Below are 8,565 nucleotides of genomic sequence, written 5' to 3'. Positions count from 1 at the left end.
ACATCCTTGTCCAGTGTCCCAGCCAGCATCCTGGTCCAGCATCCCAGCCAGCATCTGGTTCAGCATTCCAGTCAGTGCCCAGTTTAGTATCCCAGTCAGCATCCTGGTCCAGCATCCCAGGCAGCGCCCAGTTCAGCATCCCAGCCAAGCATCCTGATCTAGTGTCCCAGCCAGCACCTGATCCAGAATCCCAGCCAAGCATCCTTGTACAGTACCCCAGCCAGCATTCTTGTCCAGTGTCCCAGCCAAAATTCTGGTCCAGCATCCCAGCCAGCACCCAATTCAGCACGCCAGCCAAACATCCTGGTCCAGCATCCCGGCTAAGCATCCTGTCCAGTATCCCGGCCAGCATCCTGGCCCAACATCCCAGCCAGTACCCAGTTCAGCATCCCAGCCAGTGCCCAGTTCAGCATCCCAACTAGCATCCTGGTCCAGCATCCTGGTCCAGCATCCCAGCCAGCATCTCGGCCAGTGCACACACCCACTGGGCAGTACCCAGCACAAGACCTGTCCTGAGAAAGATGCCAATGGACATGGAACTTTTTCCTCATAGTAGGACATCATCTGTTCACACCACCTTGCCCTCTGTGAGATGTGTGTTGGGAAAGTTGGGTGCATAATAAACATTTCTTAACATGTTTCAAAGTTTTTAAAATTTGTTGTTTTGAGAAAACTGTAGATTCACATATAATTGCAAGAAATAATAAAGGTGGCCTTGTACCCTTCACCTGGCTTCCCCTGGTGGAAAAACTGTTGCAAAACTCTAGGACAATATGACACCAAGGAAACTGCCATTGACCCTGGTGCATGCACACATCGTGTGCTGTGTTCAGTCCATGCAATGTCATCACACATTCGGGTTCATGTGTCCAACACCACAGTCGGGTACTGAGCATCTCCATCACCATGAGGTCCCCCCCTGCTTCCCTTTTGTAGCCACACCCATCCTACCCCCTAACCCCGGCATCCACTAACCTGTTCTCCATCCATCACTTTGTCAGTGCAGGAATGCTACACACATAGAATCATACAGTGTGTGACCTCTGGGGACTGGCTTTTGCACTGAGCCTGATTCCCTGGAGACCATCCAGGTTGTACATTCCTTTCCTTTTTATGCTGCATAGGATTCCACTCTACAGATGGACCATGGTCTGTTAGGCACTCACCCATTGAAGGACACCTGGGCTGCATCCACTTTCTGGCTATTATGAGTAAAAACTGCTGTAAACATTCATGTAAAGGTTTTGTGTGAACAAAAGTTTTATTTCTCTGGGATGCCTGCCCAGGAGAGCCATGGCTAGGTCATATGGTGGTTACATGTTTAGTTTTGTGAGAAACTGCCAAACTGTTTTCCAGAGTGCTGCACCATTGTGCACTCACACAAGCAGCGTACAAGAGATCCAATTTCTCCACATCCCTGCCAATATTTGGGAATGTCACTGTGTTTTTATTCTAGATGTTTTTATAGGCATGTGGTTGTGTCTCATTGTGGTTTCAATTTGCATTTCCCTAATGGCTAATGATGTTGACCATTAAAGATTTGTATTTGTATCTTATCTCCTCTTTGGTGAAAGATCTGTTCATCTTTTGCCCATTTTCTAATTGGAGTGGCTTTTTTACTGTTGAGTTTTGAAAGCTCTTAATATATTGTAGGTATGACTGTTTTATCAGATGCCTGGTTTGCAGATGTAATGTCCCGGGGTCTACAGTGTGCCTCCGCGGACACCACACCATCTTCATTTCTGTAGTTATATAGCAAGCGTGAACATTGAGAAGACTGGTTCTTCCACTTCATTCTTCTTTTTCAAGATTTTTGAGGTAGTTCAGGATGTGTGCCTTTCCGTATAAATTTTAGAATAAGCTTGTCTGTGCTGGGGGGGGGAGGGGAACTTGCTGAGATTTTATAGAGATTGCATTAAACCTATAGATCAGTTTGCAGAGACCTGGAATCTTTGCTATGTTGAGTCTTCCAACTCATGAACATGGACGTTTCTTTATTGAGGTTTTCTTTGAATTCTTTTATCATTGGTTTGTAATTTCAGCACACAGATCCAGTACGTGTTCTGTTAAGTTTATCAATGAGCATTTCCTTTCTTGGAGGAAATTGTATTTCTTTTTTTTTTTTTTTTTTAAGATTTTATTTATTTATTTGACAGAGAGCAGAAGAGAGAGCAAGAGCAGTGGAAAGAGGCAGAGGGAGAGGGAGAAGCAGACTCCCCACTGAGCAGGGAGCCTGACACAGGACTCAAACCCAGGACCCCGGGATCATGATCTGAGCTGAAGGCAGACACTTAACCACTGAGCCACCCAGGCACCCCTAAAACTGTATTTCAGTTTCCACATGTTCGTTGTAAGTATACAGACATGAGATCGATTTTGTGTGTTGATCTTGTATCCTGCAAACTCACAGAACTCATTCAGTTCTAGGTTTTATGAGTTGTTGTTTTGTTTTTTTTTAAGATTCATTGGGATGTCCTATGTAGATAATCATGTCATCTGCCAATATTCTTTTTCTTGTCTTACTACACTGACTAGAACTTCCAATTCTATGTTGAATAAGAGACCAGATATACTTGCCATGTACTCCTTCTTAGGGGGAAAACTTATTTTTCACCATTAAGTATGTTACCTACAGGGTTTGGTTTGTGTTTTTTTTAATGGTCTATATCAGTAAAAGAAGTTCTCCTAAATACCTAGTTTTCTGAGACTTTTTGTCACGAATGAATATTGGAATTTTTCAAATGTTTGTTCTTCATCAATCAATACAATCATATAATTCTTTTCCTTTGGCCTGTGTATGTGGTGGATTACAGCAGTTGGTTTTCAAATGTGGACCCAGACTTGCACATCTGATGTGAATCCCACTTGGTATGGTATATAATACTTTTTACACATTGCTAAATTCAATTTGCTAATATTCTGATGAGATTTTTGCTTCTAAGTTCATAAGGAATATTAGTCTGTCACTTTCTCTCTCTCTCTCTCTCTCTCTCTCTCTCTCTCTCTGTACTGTCTTTGCCTGGGTTGGGCATCAGGAGGGTAATGCTAGCTTCCTAACATGAATTGGAGTCTATTTCCATCTCTTCTATTTCCTAGAAGAAATTGTATAAAGTTGGTGTTATTTTTTCCTTAAATGTTTCATAGAAGTCTTCAGTGAAACCACCAGGCTTGGAAATTTCTTTTTTTAGGAGCTTTTTATATACACAAATTTTTTAAATGGTTGTAGGACTATCCAGGTGGTTTCTTTCATCTTGGTTGAATTTCAGTAATCTACAGTTTGAAAGGAATTGGTCTGTTTCTTCTAACTTGTTGAATTTTTGAGCATAAAGTTGTTCATAGCATTACCTCATGATCCTTGTGATGTCCCAGGATCTGTAGTGATGCCTCCTATTTCATACTGATCTTGGTGGCTTGTGTCTTCTCCCATTTTAATTTCTTCAGACTCGTTGGAGGTTTATAAACATGATTGAGTTTTTTGAAGAGCCAGCTTTTATTTAATTGATTTCTCTATTTTCTGTTTCTAATTTCATCCATTTCTGCTCTTAATTTTATTTCCTTCCTTCCTCTTGCTTTGGTTTTATTTTGCTCTTCCTTTTCTAGTTTCTTGAAGCAAGAACTGAGAATATTGCCTCTTTTCTAATGTAAGTACCCAGTACTATAAATCCACCCTGCCTGTGTCCTTCCCATGCGCAGTCCCACAGTCAGCCAGTTGGAGGAGGGGAGGACACACAAACATCCAGCGGGGCAGTGCCGAATGAAAACCAATTTAAAGGGAATGAATGAACTATTTGAAAATGAGAAAGAAAGTCGCAGCCCTAGTTCTGCCATAAACAATGTTCATAGGGTGTCAGAAACTTCAATAAAATGAGAATGAAATACAGAACTTTCTGTTGATTTCAGGATGAGAAAGCCTTCCTTAAGAAGGAAATGTAGGTGGTGGCAGGGCAAAATGCTGCACATTTTTTGTAGGGCATCTGGCAATGTACCTCAGAAGTTTCAGCCTCGTCAAAGCACTGGCCCAGTTTCTAGACATTTATGCTAGAAAAATAATAGAGATGCACAAACATTCTGGGCAGGGATCGTGACCAAAGCATCATTTGTAATCGTACAAAATTACAAGCATTATAAATGTCCCCCAGAGGAAATCTGTTTTCAGACAATGTTTCCAGGAAAATTTAACTGTTTGAAGATACAATAAAACTTCTGGTTGAAATGGCTGTGGAGCTCACACACCGATTTCTTCCTCTTCCCCAGGCCTCACGAAAATGGTCATAAATGAATGAGAAGATATAAGGCCCACAGGACTGAGTGATCAGGACAAGCTGGCAGAAATTATAGCAGACTTTTGGAAGAGAGAAAACAGATGGGTGAGCTGGCGGTTCCAGAGAGTAGTGCAGGGCAGGGCTCAGCAGACCCCCCCAGCTGAGGAAACAGCTGGAGTCCACAGAGGTGGCTGTGAGCCCCCAAAATTCATAGGCTGCAGGACCTCAGACTGATCGTGTTTGGAGACACAGCCGGGAAAGAGGTGATTTGGGTAAACTGAAGCCGCTGGAGGGCCCTGATCCAAGGGAGGAAGGAGGAGGGGGCACGGCTCAGGCCATGCACTCTACTGCATCTATCTGCAAGCCTCGAGGCCTCAACTGCCCACCTGCAAGGCGTGAAGCCCAGGCATCTGAGCTGACATTCCGTGGTTCTCTATTCCATGGCATGCCCAGGAGGGTAAGACCCTGCCAAGATGTGGCACTGGCTTCTGTGTTCCCTGCCATGCCCCAGCAGCATCGACAGTGGGTAGAGACAGTCTTCTGACAGAAATGTCCTCGAGCCCAGTGTGCTGCCGAGCATCTCCCTGCTGTGTGCTGTGCACCTCAGCCAGACTCGTGAGGCCCACAGCCTGAGCACAGGTGCTCTCCCTGCTGTGGCCTTCTTGTCTGACCAAAGCCAGCTGAGGGTGCCTGTGCTTGGATCAGGGACCTGGGGCCTCAGACCTCAGGGAGAGACGTCCCAGGGCAGGGCCCACTTCCCAGAAGAAGAGCTGGACCCCTCACCTGGCAGAGGCTCGACAACCCCACACATGGCAGCTCCCTGTGCCCCCATCACAAACCACACATGGGTCCCAGCAAGCTGACATGTGCTCTTGTGCCCGGCACCCACAAAGCTGGGGGTTTCTCTCGGGCATGCATGGGAGAACACAGTAGACAAAGGGCCCCCCTGCAGGACTGGGGAGCAGCCTTGGCAGCCCGTTGAGGGGGGGTCCTACCAGGACTGAATCTCAAGGGGTCACTGCACACAAAGCGCTGGCCGTCTCCTTCGTGGTGGGACAGCGGACCTTCAGCAGATGCTGCTGGCATGCCAGGCCCCTACCAAACACCGTAGAGCTAGAGCTGCCTGCTGCATGTGGCTACTTAAATGTAAGGTAAAATTCTTTAAAACCGGCTAAAGCTAAACGCTGAGGTCCTCAGCAGCACTGGCCGTATGCTGGGTGCCTGGAAGCGACTGTGGCCGGCGGCTTCCGTAGTGAGCAGCCCAGGTTCAGAGCATGCAGCCGGGGGTCCTGCTGGCCAGTGCTCCTTTGCGTGCATTTGCTCACTTGATTAACAAGTATTTATCATACGCCAAGGGCTGAGGCCTGTGGCGGGAACTGGTGATCCAGCAGGGAACAGGAGAGCCAAATACCGCCCTCTTCTGTTCTACTGTGGGGAGACAGATAGTAAGTCAGATGGATAGAGAGACAGGAGTTAGGTAGATTGATTGACAGATGATAGATGATACATGATACATGATAGATAATAAATAGATCGATAGATCAGTGGTAGGTAGAGAGGCCCATAGATGATTAGACAGATAGTATAGAGTGATGGATGAACAGATAGATCGATAGATAGATGGATAACAGGCAGCTACATAGACGACAGGGAGAACCCACGTGGTGACACTCGGCACAGGGAGCTTAGACCCGGGAAGAGCTGTCGGGGGTCAGAGCGAGCTTCCCTGGGACAGTAACCCCTGCCCCAGCCCAGAAGGCAGTGAGGGACGAGCTGTGAGCAGCCTTGGGGTGTGGCGCGTGGGGTGCTGGAGGTCAGCAGGGCGGTGAGCGAGGCCCGGGCGAAGGGCACGTCAGACACCAGGGAAGCAGAGGACACGCACGCATCGGGGGGCCCACAGGGGGTCACTCAGGCTCCGCACTAAGGTCAGACTGCAGAGCGAGCATGGGAGCAGGAAGCCAGGGGGGCTCCCGCCCGCCCTGCAGGTATTTCAGGCAGGCCTTCCGACACTCGTGGGCATGCGAGGCTGGGAGCCAGGTGGCCTAAGGCTGGGCTGCCCTTGCTTGGCTCAGACGGGAGCACCAGCAACACGACACGTGAGGTGTCGCATTGGTCATCAGTATCAAGGTTGGAGTGGAGGATAGACAGCCATCGGCACGGCAAATCGAAACAAGCTGCAGCCCCCATCTCACAAAGTCAGCCCTGGATTCCAGAGACCAAGGACACCTGCAACAAGTCAGACAATGCTCCACACCACAGCCACAGAACCCAGCCAGCACCCAAGATGCCTGGACACAGCAGCCCCAAGGTGCAGGGAGAGGCCACGTGAGCCTGTGGCTTGCATGTCCATCTGTAGAAGCACCTGCTCTGAGAAGCCTTGTCCCCAGACTCTTAGAACCAGGGACCTTGTGGTCAGAAGCCGCCCCAGTGAGAGCGCACAACCCACTCTTGCCTGGAAGATCCAAGCCCCGTGCATTACTCTGACATAGATGAGCAGCATCGGTTTCCAAGGCCAGCGTGGTGAGCAGTGTTCCAGGGTGTCCCCAAGATGCCCAACCCCAGGTGTGCACACCTTGCAGAGGCCTCAACCCTTGACTGGAGGTGAGCCTGTGCATGTAATGGGGTCAGGTTACTGACCAGGTGACTTTGAAAAGGCTGAGTGTCCAACTAGGTCTCGCTTCATCAGGTGATCCTGTAGCTGGGACCAGTCCTCCTAGAGGTCACAGAGAGTGGAGGTGTGTGAGTGGCCAGGAGGGCCAGGACATGAAGATGGTTCTTAGCTGCTGAGAGCACTGAGACAACAGGGACCTCAGCTGTAGAACCACAAGGACACCGGTTCTGCCAGTGATGCAGGGGGATTCGGGGCAACTCCTTCCACAATCCAGCCCCCAGATGAGGACACAGCCTGCCTGTCCCCCTTGGTTTTGCCTGGTGAGACCCAGGGCAGGGGACCCAGCCACACTGTGCCCAGACTCCACCTAGAGACTGGTGTGATGCGTGAGTTTTGTTGTGCTGACTTGTTCCATGTCAACAGAGCACTGACACACCTGGGCTGAGCTCTGGTCAGGGGTCTCCACACTTGACTTTCCATGTTGATTTTCACTTAGGGTTCCAGCAAGCAGAGGCGATGGGAGTGGCATTTCTCCCCACACTGCACTGACCACTCCCTCCCTCCAGCCACCACTCTGCCCCACCTCCACAAAGACTGCCAGGGCCCCAGTTACTGACGGCGCATGACCCAGAGCTGACCCGTATCTTGCAGATGCTCTCAGGATCACCCCGCACAGCACCAGGCCCCCCTGCTCCCTTGGGTGCTCTGCAGCAGTGAGCCAGTGACCTCGAGGAGGTTTTGCTATGAGGGTGCCCTTGGCAGTCTTCTCCACTGGGCTTCACCATCAGGTAGGAGGAACACCTGCAGTGCCTCACCTCTGCTCTTTCCATTGTCTAAATCTGCCCCTTGAGCACAGACACTGGTGTGGCTCCTGACCCCTGCGTTCCGTGTACCTAGATGAACTAATCTCAGGGCCATCTGAGGCTCTGGGTGGGGAGGACACAAACAGGTGTGGGCCACCTGGGGCCCTCGGCAGGTGGAGACAGATGCTCCTGATCTTGTGTTTCCCTGAGTGTCAGTTCCTCCCACACCAGAGTGTGGAGAGACAGCGGGCACTGCGACTGCCTTGGGCCTGTTGCTCTGGAGCTCAACCTGGGCCATCCTCTTAGACTCACGGATTGACCCAGACCAGGGCTGGCTCTGGCCTTCCCAGCTCACACTACCTGACGGGGGGCTGGAGCCCTCAGACCTGAAATGCCAGCCATCTCTGAACAGAAGCCCCTGGACACCATTGCCATCTGATGCAGAAGGAGCATGACACACTGCTTAAGGAGGTGATATGGAACATGAACAAGAGAGCAGTGCCCAGGGGTTATGAGCCCCCGCCTCATCCTTTCGGCACAGGCAGAGGCCATGTGGGGAGCAGGGGGGTGTGGTGAGGAGCCACACCTCCCCCCTGGCAGCAGTGAGCAGTGCCTCCCCGTTCCCACTGGCTGGTGTCACAACGGGCCAACAGACTTGAACGTAACACACTACACTCATGCTGCCAAGAACCAGGAAATCCTCAACCTGAATGGCAATCAGCAGATGCCAAAATGACACAGACGTTGAACTTATCTGACAAGGAATTTAACAAAGCCATCAGAAAAGTGCTTCACGAGCAATTACAAATGTACCAGAAATAAATGGGGGGAAATTTGTCAGCCAAGAAATAGGAGATATAAACAAGAACCAAACAGAAATTTTAGAACT

Source organism: Phoca vitulina, unplaced genomic scaffold (genome assembly GCF_004348235.1).
Source record: "Phoca vitulina isolate PV1807 unplaced genomic scaffold, GSC_HSeal_1.0 scaffold106, whole genome shotgun sequence".
In the NCBI taxonomy this organism is placed as follows: domain Eukaryota; kingdom Metazoa; phylum Chordata; class Mammalia; order Carnivora; family Phocidae; genus Phoca; species Phoca vitulina.
Note: the sequence above shows the minus strand (reverse complement) of the source record.